Source organism: Mauremys reevesii, unplaced genomic scaffold (assembly GCF_016161935.1).
Source record: "Mauremys reevesii isolate NIE-2019 unplaced genomic scaffold, ASM1616193v1 Contig4, whole genome shotgun sequence".
In the NCBI taxonomy this organism is placed as follows: Eukaryota; Metazoa; Chordata; order Testudines; family Geoemydidae; genus Mauremys; species Mauremys reevesii.
In genome coordinates this window covers 1,280,938-1,294,869 of record NW_024100851.1, presented here as the reverse complement: position 1 = coordinate 1,294,869, position 13,932 = coordinate 1,280,938, and the positions used below count along the sequence as shown (strand labels likewise).

Here is a 13,932-nt window from a genome sequence, read left to right as displayed (position 1 = left end):
GAGAAGTATGTTGATGAGGCTTTCCGGGACACTATAGAATTGTCCCAACTCCGGTCAGACAGCCCCCCCGCACTGTTGAGGAGGATGGAAGGCCCAGGGAATGAGAGCAGTCAACGGGGGCAGAGGGAAAGCTTCTCATAGTTGGGACCCTCACCCCAACACTATCTGGAAGAGCCTCTTGCACTGAGGTTACCTCACCGTGGGAGGGAACTCCACTCGTTATGAAAAGGCAGCTGTTAGTAATGGGAGATTTGATCATTAGAAACAAGGATATCTGGGTTTGTGATGACCGGGAGAACCGTATGGTGACTTGCCTGCCTGGTGCGTAGGTTGCGGATTTCTCAAGGCATCTAGATAGATTTATGTGTAGTGCTGGGGAGGAGCCAGTGGTCATGGTACATGTAGATACCAATGACATAGGGAAGGGTAGGTGAGACGTCCTGGAGGCCAAATTTAATCTGCTAGGAAAGAGACTGAAATCCAGGACCTCTATGGTGGCATTCTCAGAAATGCTCCCAGTTCCATGCGCAGGGCCAGGTAAGCAGGCAGAGCTTCGGAGTCTCAATGCATGGATGAGATGATGGTGTAGAGAGATGGGGTTTAGATTTATTAGGAGCTGGGGAAACTTTGGGGATGGGGCAGCCTATACAGGAAGGATGGGCTCCACCTAAACCAAAGTGGATCCAGACTGCTGGCACTTAACATTAAAAAGGTTGCAGAGCAGTTTTTAAGCTAAGATATGGGGGGGGGGGGGGAAGCCAATGGCTGCAGAGGAGCACGTGGATCGGACAGAGACTTCTCTTAGAGGAGAGTGTAGTGATAGAGTTTTTTCTAGTTTTAGTCAAGAAGAGAGGCTGGAAGAGGATAAAGTAGGGGCCAGATCAGACGAGAAGCATTCACACAGAAAAGAATCTGACACATCAGAAGAGGGCAGACAAATAAACACTGACAAGTTTTTAAAGTGCGTGTACACAAATGCTAGAAGTGTAAATAATAAGATGGGTGAATTAGAGTGCCTCGTGTTAAAAGAGGATATTGACATAATAGGCATCACAGAAACCTGGTGGAATGAGGACAATCAATGGGACACAATCATTCCAGGGTACAAAATATATCTGAAGGTCAGAGCAGGTCATACTCGGGGGGTGGGGAGGGGAGTGGCACTGTATGTTAAAGAAAATGTAGACTCAAATGAAGTAAAAATCTTAAATGAAACCGCATGTTCCATAGAATCTCTATGGATAGTAATTCCATTCTCTAATAAGAATATAACAATAGGGATCTATTATCGACCCCCTGTCAAAGACAGTGATAGTGAGGATGAAATGCGAAGGGAGATTAGAGAGGCTATCAAAATAAAGAACTCCATAATAGTGGGAGATTTCAATTATCCCCATATTGACTGGGTACATGTCACTTCAGAACAAAATGCAGAGACAAAATTTCTCGATACTTTAAATGACTGTTTCTTGGAGCAGCTGATACAAGAACCCGCAAGGGAAGAAGCAACTCTCCATTTAGTCCTGAGTGGAGTGTAGGATCTTGTCCAAGAGGTAACTATAACAGGACCGCTTGGAAATAATGATCATAATATAGCAGCATTTAACAATGGGCCATCAACATTTAACAATGAGCCATCAAACAGGCTAGACAGAACTGACACCAACTTGTCTGGGGTGTTTCCTGGAAGCAGAGCACAAGTTTGAAATACGGGCAGCACAGAGCCAAGATTCATAACGTCAACTACAGAAATGATACACATCTAGAGATAGCATAATTATAATCAGCCAATCATAACCTCTCCATAGACCCCTTACACGACAACCTTTCTACAATATTGTCTGCAAATATAGAGCAGTGGTCCCAACGGTGATCTATACAAATACAGATTATGTCAATAATGTGATAGGAGGTGATACGGCATCAGTGAGACTGATACTGGAATACTGCCTCCAGTTTTGGTGTCCTCATTTGAAAAAGATGTTGTGAAATTGGAGCTGGGGCAGCAAAGAGCCACCAAATGTTCTGAGGGCTGGAGAAAAATGCCTTCTAGTGAGCTATTGAACGAGCTCAACCTGTTTAGCTTACCAAAAGAAGATTGAAAGGTGACTTCATTGAAGTGTTGAAGTGCCTTAATGGAGAGAAAATATTGGGTATAAAAGGGCTCTTTAATCTAGCAGAGAAAGGCATAACAAGACCCAATCTCTGGAAGGTGAAGAGAGACAAATTCATATTACAATTAAGGCACAAAAATTAACCAGCGAGGATGTTTCACCACAGGAACAAGCTACCAAGGAAAGTAGTGGATTCTCCATCTCCTGATGTCATTTAATGAAGGCTAGATGCCTTTCTGGAATGTGTTTGCCCCAAAAGTAGCTCTTGTGTCATACAGGAGGCCTGTGATATGCAGGGGGTCAGATTAGATGCTCTAATGGTCCCTTCTGGCCATAAAGTCGACTAATTCCTGAAAAATTGAGTGTAGCATTGGGAGCAGCGTCTGATGTTTTCCTGTCTAGCCGGCTTGCTTCCTAGAACGAACGTTCCTTGAGTGGGGTGATCCACAGGGAGTAGCTCAAACCTCCAAAGTGCCTGGGCAGGGGCAGGACATTAGCACAGCAAGGGAGGGGTGTGGCAGTGACATCACAAAGGCCTTTTGCAAGACCTCAGATTATTGGTCAAAGGTGGTGGGGAGGTGGTGACCTCACAGAGAGATGCTGACATCACCCAGGCGGGACAGGGGTGAGGGGCCAGGGAAACCTCAGAGACCCCTGTGGCTTTGCTTCAGCAAGTCTCCTTCTCCAGGTCTCTCTTTGAGGACTGAGAGAGTATTTGGGTTCACATACGTGAGCGCCAGGAGGAACCTCTTTCGAGTTTTCTCCTTCCGTTTTCCTGATTTTACTAGAAAACAGCCATCCCTGTTTAGAAGGTAAGAGCCTCCTTGAGGTTTGAAACCTGTTCAGTCTGATCCATCAGATGACAGTTGAATTCTAGGCATGGAAAACACGAGCTTAAGGAGGCAGAATTTTATTCTGCACCTGGGATTTTGTCCCTTAGAATCACTGGGGACATTGGGGTTTGTCCTTTTGCTTTCACCTTTTCCTCCATCCCTCCTTTCTCTTTGTCTCTTGTGTGGAAGCACGGAAAGAATTAACAAGGATTTGAAGGGGATCTTAATGCATGTCAGTCAGTTAGCAAGAGTCAAGCTAATAGTTAGCAAAAGTCAGGCCACACTGTAACCCTAATGACGTGAGACTTGCAGAAGCGAGGATGGTGTGAGGCGAGAGGGAAAGAAACTGTGTAAAAAGTTATTACGACCTTGCAATTCAGATAACCAAATATGCAGAGTGGTGTCTTCTAGGAGTGAGAAAAACAAGATAGCAGGATGGCTTATGTATAAACAAAATGCAGTTGTTGCTCTTTATTGTCTGTATTATTGCTAGTTATTGTCTGTAACAAAGGTATAAAGGCTTGCTGTAATTGTTTACTAGTTGAGAGACCTGTCCGGGACTGGGGCAACCCTGTGTCCTAGGGCACTCCCTCCCTCCCTCTATTGTAATTACTAGAGAAATAATAAAGTATTTGATTTTGCTGCACCCAAAGAAAAAGCGAGAACTGAGTTTTTCTCCGACACTTGCTTCTTTTGTCCTTTCTCCTGTTCCCCTCCCAAGACCAGGAGGGGTGTGTGTGTGTGTGTGTGTTATGGGGGAGCAGTGTGGTTTTTCCCCGTGTAGCCAGCACCAGACCTGGCACCACCCCCAGCTCTGCCCCTTTCCTGCCACTGCATCCCCATCTCACCTCCTGACCCTGGCTGGGCGCCCCCAGCCCCTCATAGCAGGGAGCTGTGCAGGGGGGTCTCCTTGCAACCATGAGTGGGTGTCTGGTGGGTGCCACATGAAGGGAGGGGCTCCTACTTTCTGTCTTGGGGGGGAGATTCCGTGATGTCAGAGCCTATGGTGAGAGTGGTTCGAATCACGAGTCTGGAGTGGCAGGGCAACCCCCTCCCCCAGTCAGATTCTGCTAGGGGGCTGGGCTGGGATCTGTAGGGCGGGAGACACAGGAAAAAGCAGCCGCCACTATTGAACCCAGCAGTCCTGGCTCCCAGTCCCCCTGCTATGACCTCTAGACCCACCTCTGCTCCCAGAGTCAGGGATAGAACCCAGAGGTCCCTGGCGCCTGGTGCCCAGCCCCCTCCCTGCTCTGACCACTAGACCCCACTCCCCTTTTAGGCTCGCTGCCTCTTCTATCCACCCAGTCCACCTGTCCATCCCTTTGTTGCAGGTTTCTGGGGTGTCACCCCTGCTCTGCGCTCCCCCAGTGCAGCCCAAGGCCTTTCCTCCCCCCAACCACACATCCTCTCCCCCCTCGTGCTGGATCATCTGCTTGGCCCCCAACCGCCTCTCGAGGTGCGCTGTGCGGCGTGGCTGGGGATTGTGCAATGGCCCAGCACCAGGCAACGCAGAACGTAAACCACAGGCCCTGCCCTGCCCCACCGCACTGGAGCTGCCTTCCGAGTACATTGGAGCCCAACGCCCTGCACCTGTGCCCTCCTGCCCCACAAGAGGGTGAGCTGCAGTCCCCACCATGCTCTGCAGAGGGGAGAAGGGTCAAGCCAACCAGCCCATTTAGGATGGGGGAATCAACACCCTTTTTTCTGCACAGCCACTGACCATCAGCAGGATTCCTTCTCCCTCCTGTACCTCAGTGCAACTAAATCTCCCCACCTAGACAGCCGGTCCATCCGCTGCACCCCAATCCCCCATGCCTGAGCCTCCCTGCCAAAGCCCTGCACCTGGCTCCAGAGAATTAAGTCTCACATCTCGCAGGGAACTTGACTTCTGTGCCCAGAGAGTCTCAACCCCCCTCAGTAGATGACCTGAGTCTGAGAAACACAGTGTCCGTCTTCTCTAAAGAAGTACTTGGAGAGACTATATGTGACCATGTGGCCTAATGGATAAGGCATCTGAGTTTGGATCAGGCAATTGAGGGTTCATGTCCCTTCGTGGTTGTGCTTGTCCAGTTTTACCTTTGGGCTGAACGTCCTGCTCCCTTCAGGGCTGGAACCTCTTCTTGGCAGCTCCAGCCAATACTCTGCCTTCAGCTAGAGCCCCGGGAAGGAGTTGGGGGTTGGGTGTCACAAAGGCTGGGGCATGAGCCCCAGGTGCTTCCAGTCTCGCCTTTGCCGTTCCTGACTTGCCAGAGAAAATGGGCGGCTGCCCGGGCCAGAGTGTGGAGCAGTTTCTCTCTTCCAAGTGTGCGCCTGTCCCTGTGCTGGAGGGTACTTGCTACATAGCACCTTGGGAGCCTGGGTGTTTCTCTGCTTCTCGCCAGCTGGGGAAAAGCCTCTTGGGGTAAAATCTCCTGCCCCACTGCAAAAGTGAACACCTGGAGTGGGAACGGAAAGAGGCCCCACCACGGGAGCTGGCCCTGCTTTCCTACCATCTTCTGATGTTGGCCACAGAGCATCAGCAGCCGCCCCACATGCTGGTCTGTGGGTGGCCTTCAGTGGGTGTTTGGCATGGCAGGGAGCAGGCTGGCTAGGGGTCTTTGTCGCTGTCTGCTGGCCACGCATAGGCATGGTCCTGCCCTCCTCTGAACAGCCAGAGTTAGTCTGTGCTTAGAAAGCAGAGACAGAGGAGACTCAAGGCAAGAGGGTGAGAAAGATTGAGAAAGGACCTATGCAGACAGCCTACACTACAGGGACGCTGCCTGGTTAAGGGACGTGGAGGCACCAAATTGCCCCAAATTTCTTGGTGCCCTACGCAGCTGCATACTTCTCCAGCGGCGAACTCGATCCCCCGGCTGGCTGAGCCGGCCAGGAAAGCTGCCCCTGCCCCTGCTCCGCCTCTTCCCACAGCCCCCGGTCTGCCCCACCCCCTTTTCCCACCCCTGCTCCACCCCATACCCCCACTCTGCCCCTTCCCCTGAGCTACATCCCGGTAGACTGCAGGAGGGATCAGTCACACCCGGCACTCACCGGGCAGTGGGAAGTGGAACGACCTGGCCCCAGCCTGCTCTGCTCCACCAGCTCCCAGCCGCACCACCGGGGAGTGCTGGGGGGCATTTCCCCCACTCCACCAAGTTCCAAGGCTGGGAGCAGAGTGCAGCAGGCTGGGGCCGGATCACTCCACTTCCCGCCGCCCCGTGAGTGTGGGGTCGGGCCTGCCCTGCAATTACCGGGTGGCGGGAAGTAGAGTGACCTGGCCCCAGCCTGCTCCGCTCTGCCAGCTCGGGCTGAGGGACGGGGGTGCTGTGTAGGGCACCAAAATGTCTAGGGACAACCCTGAATAGATCATTTTCCCACAGGGACTGATGGCTGTTAGAATAGCGATATTCAGGCTGCCTGTACAGGCCTAGACTGTAAGAACTTAGGTGTATTTTTATCACTTAGCTAGTGACAGGGGTATAAAACAAAGACCCAAAATCCCAGTCTGCCTGTGTCTGGGCCTTCTCTCCCTCGGAGAGTCTGAGCCCTTGTTCGTAGGCTAAGGCCTTTGGCTAAGCAGCAGGGGCAGCCATAAGCTGGGAAGCGAACGGTCCCATCCTCACCTCCCAAACCCGTCACACTGAACTAAGGTGGGGTTGGGCTGTTAGGAAGACGATCCTGTCCCGATAGTGCCCATCACCAGCAGATAACGAAACAGATCTTAAGGGAGCATCCGGTCTGGCACGAAATCCCTTCTCAATGGTTGTGGTTGTGAAACCCTCATTTCTGTAGGGTTTGTCTTTCTGGCCCCCACTTTTCTATTGTCATCTGTCTGGTTCTCTGATTGTTTCTGGCTGCTGCCGAGTTAATTTTGCTGGGTGTAAGTTAATTAGGGGAGTGGGATGTAATTGGTTAGAGAATTCTGTTACAATAGGTTAGAATTGGTTAGTTACAATGATTGGTTAAGGTCTAGCTGAGACTATTACTGTGTAAACTGGGGTCAGACAGGAAGTGGAAGAGGAAATTGGAATCATGCTAACGGGGGGGATGGGAATAGGGAACGGGGAACAGGGACACAGACAAGGCTCTGTGGTGTCAGAGCTGGGAAGGGGGACGTGGGGTAAACACTCTGCAGTGTCAGAGCTCATAGACTCATCGACTTTAAGGTCAGAAGGGACCATTGTGATCGTCTAGTCCGACCTCCTGCACAACGCAGGCCACAGACTCTCACCCACCCACTCCTGTAACAAACCCCATGGCCTATGTCTGAGCTATCGAAGTCCTCAACTCGTTGTTTAAAGACTTCAAGGTGCAGAGAATCCTCCAGCAAGTGACCCGTGCCCCATGCTGCAGAGGAAGGTGAAACCACCCCAGGGTCTCTGCCAACCTGCCCTGGAGGAAAATTCCTTCTTGACCCCAAATATGGCGATCAGCTAAACCCTGAGCGTGTGGGCAGGACTCACCCGCCAGCACCCAGGAAAGAATTGTCTGTAGGGATGTGGGGTAAACGCTCTGTGGTGTCAGAGCTGGGAAGGGAACAACGTGGAACAGACTCTGTCAGTGTATAGAGATAAGCCCGACTGGTGTGAAGGGCTTCGGAATCTGCTTGTTTGGAAACTAACCCCAGTAAAGGTCACTTTGTCTGCGCTTCCGTCTTCTGGTCTTTTGCTGCTTGCTGTCTGTGTGACAAGAGCCAGGGAAGTGGGCGGGGGAAGGGAAAGCCCTCTAACAATGGCTCCTTGCTCCTCTCCCTCCAGGCTCAGGGGTCAAGGATGGGCAGGACTCCAGGCTCTGCTTGAGGGATCCTGGCAAAGGGGCTGGGGGAGTGGAGGGGAGAGAAAGGATTATAGATGTTCATCTGCACTCTGGAGAGGAGGTAATAAGTGAAGGGGGCATTTTTGAGTCCTCTCCTCCTCAGTGTCCCCAGGGCTGGAATTCTACGTTCCACAGGGGCAAATAATGGGGTGAAGCCATTTGGTTAATGAAAACCAGTGCTCCAGGTGAGGTTTGAACTCACAACCTCAGCATAGCTCCTCAGCACTGCTCTATAAGTACTGTGCGCTAACCAATTGCACCACTGGTGCACCTGTAAATTGTGCTTCTCCAAACCCCCTAGGTTGATACAGGCAAGGAGTGACCCCAAATCATTCTCAATGGAGCTGAGAGCAGGTAGCGAGCAGGTAGTGTTGTACTCGGTGGGGTGGATTTTTCTTAAGGGTTCCAGGCCCCATTTGACCCTTTTGTTCTTCCCTGTGTAATAACAGAGCTGGTTAAGACTCAATGGAGAGTCTTGCTGCAGACCAGCAGATCTGAAATCACTGATAACCAGCTCTAAGCATTAGTCCTGCTTTGGGACAGTGTCTCTCATGCAAGAAACTGCCCAGTCTGCGCTCGCAGTGAGGCTCCCTCACTAACAGCTGAAATCAGGGAGAGCTCTGTGAAGTGCAGGGCCCCAGGGGTGCCTGAACAGGGGGGAACAACACCCCAGGACTTTTAAAAATGGGAGGGCTCTGCCTTGCCACTTTTTAACAACTGTAAGGGCAAGTGGAGGTGGGAGAAGACAAGGTAGAGAGCAGTAGGAAGGGTCTTCAGGGGAGGAGGTAATAACTGGAGATATACCAATCTCCTAGAACTGGAAAGGACCTTGAAAGGTCAAATCCTAGCCCCCTGCCTTCACTAGCAGAACCAATTTTTGCCTGAGATCCCTAAGTGGCCTCCTCAAGGATTGAGCTCACAACCCTGGACTTAACAGGTCAATGCTCAAACCACTGAGCTATGCTCCAGTGTAGGCACAGGGCCTTGGGGAGAAAGGGTGGGGCAGGGGCGTGGCGTTGAGTGGCAGGGATGGTGCTACTGTTCGGGCTTTGGTGGCCACTCCTTTTAGGGAGCCTGTTCCGCTCCTGGTGGGACCACAAGACGTCTCAGAGCAGAGAGGGTGGCCAGCAGAGCGGTGACAGGGGGGAACGGCAAGTGGCCGGCAATGTGGCCAGACAGCGGAGGGAGAAAGGGGCTTTCCCCCCGGGAGGTGAGAGGTGAACTCTGGGTTTCACTGACCCAGGGCAGCAGCTGTGGGTGAGGTGCAGTGAAGGGAGGGGCACATCCACAGAGCTTCTGGTGTCTGGATTTAGGAGCCCGAGGCAAAAGGCCACTGCCCAGCGCACTGGGGGGGCGGGGGAGGGGTGTTTTGCTCATAGTGTTGTGTTATGAATCCTGATTGTGGTGTTTTCCCAAGTTAATACAAGGTGATTTTCCTCCTTTTTATTAAAGTTTCTTTTCTACACTCAGTGCGTGTGAGTGGGGAAAGTATCGCCTCTTAGAGGCACCCAGTGGCCAGGGTTAGTTTCCCCAGGTTACTGGGTGGGGGCTTAAGCAGACTGTGTGTTGTATTGTTGAAGAGGATCCCCAAGCACCCAAACAGGGAATTGTAACTTCGACCTTCAGAGTAAGAGCCAGAGGTGCTGCCAGCTGAGCTAGCCAGGCTGCCTAAATGTAGTAACCTCTTTCACCGCAAGAGCAAACACCGGGTACTTCTGTGCTTCTCAGCAGCTGGGAAAAAGCCTCTTGGGGGAAATATCTCCTGCCCCACTGCCAAAAGGAGCCCCCTGAGTGGGAAGGGTCAGAGGCCCCACCTGCTTTCCAACCACCTTGTGATGCTGGCTGGCCGCAGAACGAATGTTGGTCTGTGGGTGGCCTTCAGTGGGGGTTCCACATGGCAGGGAGCAGGCTGGCCGGGTGTCTTTGTGGCTATCTGCTGGCCACACATAGGCATGGTTCTCCCCTCCTCTTGCCCTGCCCTTGGTTGCTCTGTGGCTTTTAAGCCTTCCCTTGGAGCTGTCAGCACCAGCCGCCTCTGCTCCAGGTGCCCAGAGGTGCTGGGCTCCAGCCTGGGACTCTTCCTCCCTCCTGCCTAGCCCTGACTATGAAGCCTGGCCCTGACACTCCTTCCTTTAAATGCCATGTGGGCAAGAGGAAGAGTGTGGCAGCTGCAGGGTCCAAAGTTGTGGGCATCAGGTGAAGCAGCAAGAAACAACCATATGGTCAACCCACAGGAATCTCTAGCCAGACTGTTAAGTTCTAGGACCCCTACCTATAGCCGCCATCCCATTGAACCAGCTGGACCAAAGACCTATATCCAGTGGGCATCAGTCACCCAGCAGGAGGGAAAAAACTCACTCTAGTTCACCCTGAGAAAGGGTAGCCAAACACATTGGGCTCCAGGGCTTTGCAGTAAACTAACCTATCTCCAGTAGGTCCCATTGAGAGTTGAACTCAGATTCCAGGATTCAAAGTCCTGAGTGCTGCCCATTACACCATGGGACCTGCTGCTATTTCATTTTCTAGACCCCTGTGACTCTCAGCTGGCTGGTTTTCACTCGGCACATATTGCTTCCGACCAGAGGCTTCCTCTCACAGGACTCTCTCTCCTCCTCCAGTGACTGTGGTCCTGCACTACCGGATTTGTGCGTCCTGCCCTGAGTCCCTGCATCCCCCTGCTTTGTCTCCGTTCCCTGCAGGCTGCAAAAATGTCAGGGGAGGCCGCCCCTCCCTTCACTCGGTGCTCCTGCTCATATCGGCCAGCTGCAGCCTCATCTCCTGGAACTTGGGCAGCTGTCGCTTGATCCGATCATACAGTCACACGCTGACTGGCTCCCCTGCCTGGATGCTCTTGTGGAAATCCCACAGATGATGCTACAGGACTTGTCACCACTGGTTTCTTTAATGTTGTGGTGTTTCCCCAACTGCCAGAACAAAGCCGCCAACTCACCGACTCGCATCAATCCCCCTGGTTGCCATAGAACCCTCTGCTGCTTTCCCGTTCTGCCAACAACACCAGGCCTCGCCCCCCTGCTCCTTTATCTTGCAAGCTCTGGATGTTCAGCTTCCAATATCCTCTGCCCTGGGTCAGGGAATTGCCCACATTGAGCACACGGTGAGAGCTGCGTGATCCGAACAGTCCATTGGCACCACCCTGCACTGGGCTGTCGACGTGCTCTCCTTCACGGAAATCCGGTCAGTGCGACTCCTGGCCTGTCCCCGCAGAAAGGTGTATCCCCTCTGCGGATGGTGTGAGCTCGGGTCAGAGGAATAGGAGGCTACCGCCCGCCCTCCACTGGTTCCACTGTGGAGAAACACGTCCTCTAAGCCGACCTCACTACAGACCTGCGCCAGGTAGTGCTCATCATAGAAGAGTTTCCTCTGAGGGTTGGAAAAACAGGACCAGCAGTCCTCAGGCCGGTGCAACAATTTAAATCCCTCACACACCCCTCCCCGACACCAAAAACCATGCAGTCTAGAGGAAGGGAGCCAGTTCCTTCATAGAACTTTCCTTTTACACCTTAACTGGGGACCATACACACTAATATAGCCAGAACCCGTGCCATGGAGCACAAAGCCCCCCAGTAATGCTCTCCCTGGTGGGAGCTCCAGCGCCTTCTGTACTCACACCATGAATGTGAAGAACACGACTCCAACCCAACCCCATCATTCTTCCCTGGCCTGGAGGACCAGAGAGATGGGCCCTTCCACCAATCACCCTCTGCCCATCAAGCTACCCTAGTGTTGTTAATGTGCATTTCCTGAACACCCACCATGGCCAAGCCCAGCTGCTCCTAGCCAATGAACATCAAGCACCTCCTCCTGGGCCCCAAATCCCTTCCACCTGGCCACTTTCACAGATGCCCCTTCCTGGTACTGCCCTTGCTCAGCTGCACAGAGGAGTTTTCATCCCCTTTTCCTGCCTGTCACTGCCCAGCAGCCCTCTGGCACCATTCCTGAGGGTCACCCTGCCTCACTCTCTTCCTGCCATATTGGGTCCACCAATAACTCATGTAGGAGAGACAGTTCCCATCCTTCATTGTTAAAGGTCAGGCCAGCCAACTAGGGGCAGATGCCCACAGTATCTTTTCTATTGCAGAGCCCAAGCTCAGGGACTTACCATGGGTGCAGGCACAACTATGCTCCCAGAAAACAAGCCACCAGTGCACAAAGAAGGATGAGAGGACCTACCAAAGCCTGGGATTGAACCAGGGAACCTTTAGCTCTTCAAGTATCAGAGGGGTAGCCGTGTTAGTCTGGTTCTGTAAAAGCAACAAAGAATCCTGTGGCACCTTATAGACTAACAGACGTTTTGCAGCATGAGCTTGTGGTGAATACCCACTTCTTCGGATGCAACTGAAGAAGTGGGTATTCACCCACGAAAGCTCATGCTGCAAAACGTCTGTTAGTCTATAAGGTGCCACAGGATTCTTTGCTGCTTTAGATCTTCAGTCTAACGCTCTCCCAACTGAGCTCCTTTGGCAGCTGTGTTAGAGTATTTTGGCCTGTTGCTTCTCTGCCCGGGAGGTTTTTGCAGCAGTCGCACTCAAAAAGGACGTCATTGTGAGCAGCCCATGAAGACAAGACTCGCTTTTGCCTGCCTTGCTCAGCTTGACTTGCTGCCTCACCCCATTCCTGCCCTAGTGCCCAGGTTGACCTGGTGGGGGAAGGGGACTGGGGGGCCAGTGGTGCAGGGAGGAAGTTGAGCTGGACTCTGAGCTCGGCGCCCTTAGCTGTGGGGAGTAAGAAGTGGCTGTTGGCTGACAGGGCCTGTCCCCGAGGAGCTGGAACAGCAGCTGGCGCCTCCCCCTCGGCTCCAGGCTGTGGGAAATGCTCATTGCCTGGCTGCATGGGCGGCTGCTGCTCCGTGCTCTGGAGAGCGTCTGTATTGCTCTGTCAACCCCCCGTCTTCACTGAGCCGGTCTGGTAAGGTCCCAAGTGCCCCCTCCGGCCTGGCAGCTGAGAGTCTGTGCAGACATCAGCCCCCCTGCCAGCCCCACAGGCAGCAGCAGCGCCAGCCCGCAGCACCACAGGGGCACTCAATGCACTTCCTGTAGGGAAATGGCTCTTTGGCGTCCAGCTGCTAGAGCAGGGTCTCAAACTCAAATGACCCGAGGGCCGCATGAGGACTAGTGCATTGGCCCGAGGGCCGCATCACTGACACGCCCCCTTGCTGCCCCTGGCCCCACCCCCAATCCACCCCTTCCATGAGGCCCCGCCCCTGCCCTGTCTTTTCTCCACCTCCTCCCCTAAGCGTGCGGCTCCCCGCTCCTCCCCCCTCCCTCTTGGAAAGTGCTAAGCGCCACCAACAGCTGTTTGGTGGCTTGGCGGTGGGGCACTTAGGCGGCGGGTCCCGGAACAGAAGGGCCCCACCGCCAAGACCGGGCTGCGCTCGGCGGCGGCGGGTCCCTCTTTCCCACCCGGCCGGTCCCGCTCCCCACCCGGCCCGGCGGGTCTCGCTTCCCCCCAGCCCGGCCCGGCTCGGCCCTGGCGGGTCTCGCTCTCCCCACCCCCGGCCCGGCCCGGCGGATCTCGCCTTCCCCATGGCCCGGCCCGGCCCGGCGGGTCCCGCTTCCCACCCAGGCCCAGGCCCGGCCCGGCGGCTCCCGCTTCCCCTTACCCGAGCGCGTCTCGGTGAGGCCTGAGCCGTCCCGCTCAGAGCCGCGTGCTGAGGGGCGGGCTGTCAGCCCACGCCGAGCGCAGCGCTCAGCCCAGAGCTCCCAGCCCCGCCTCCCCACGCAGCTCGGATCGGGCGGGCTCAGGCCCCGTGAGCTCCCAGCCCCGCCCCTCACCACGCGGCTCGGATCGGGTGGGGCTCAGGCCCGTTGAGCTCCCAGCCCCGCCTCACCACGCGGCTCGGATCGGGGCGGGGCTCAGGCCCCGTTGGAGCTCCCAGCCCCGCCCCCTCACCACGCGGCTCGGATCGGGGCGGGGCTCAGGCCCCGTTGGAGCTCCCAGCCCCGCCCCCTCACCACGCGGCTCGGATCGGGGCGGGGCTCAGGCCCCGTTGGAGCTCCCAGCCCCGCCCCCTCACCACGCGGCTCGAATCGGGGTGGGGCTCAGGGGCTCGGCCGGAGACTCGGCGCTTGATGCGCCGAGGCTCCAGGAGAGGGGCGGAGGCGGGAGCCTCCGCTTTTCTCTTGGGGGCCCCTGCGGAGCCCGGGGCCCGGGGCAAATTGCCCCCTTTGCCCCCC

General features: G+C 54.5%; 1 non-coding gene across 1 annotated transcript; it reads right to left on the bottom strand.

Annotated features, from left to right (window-relative positions):
* Positions 1-7,915: 7,915 nt before the first annotated feature.
* On the bottom strand, positions 7,916-8,007 carry TRNAI-UAU. Its single transcript is given in 2 exon segments — positions 7,916-7,951; positions 7,970-8,007. It is a non-coding gene; the product is annotated as a tRNA-Ile (tRNA).
* Between the last annotated feature and the right edge of the window lie 5,925 nt (positions 8,008-13,932).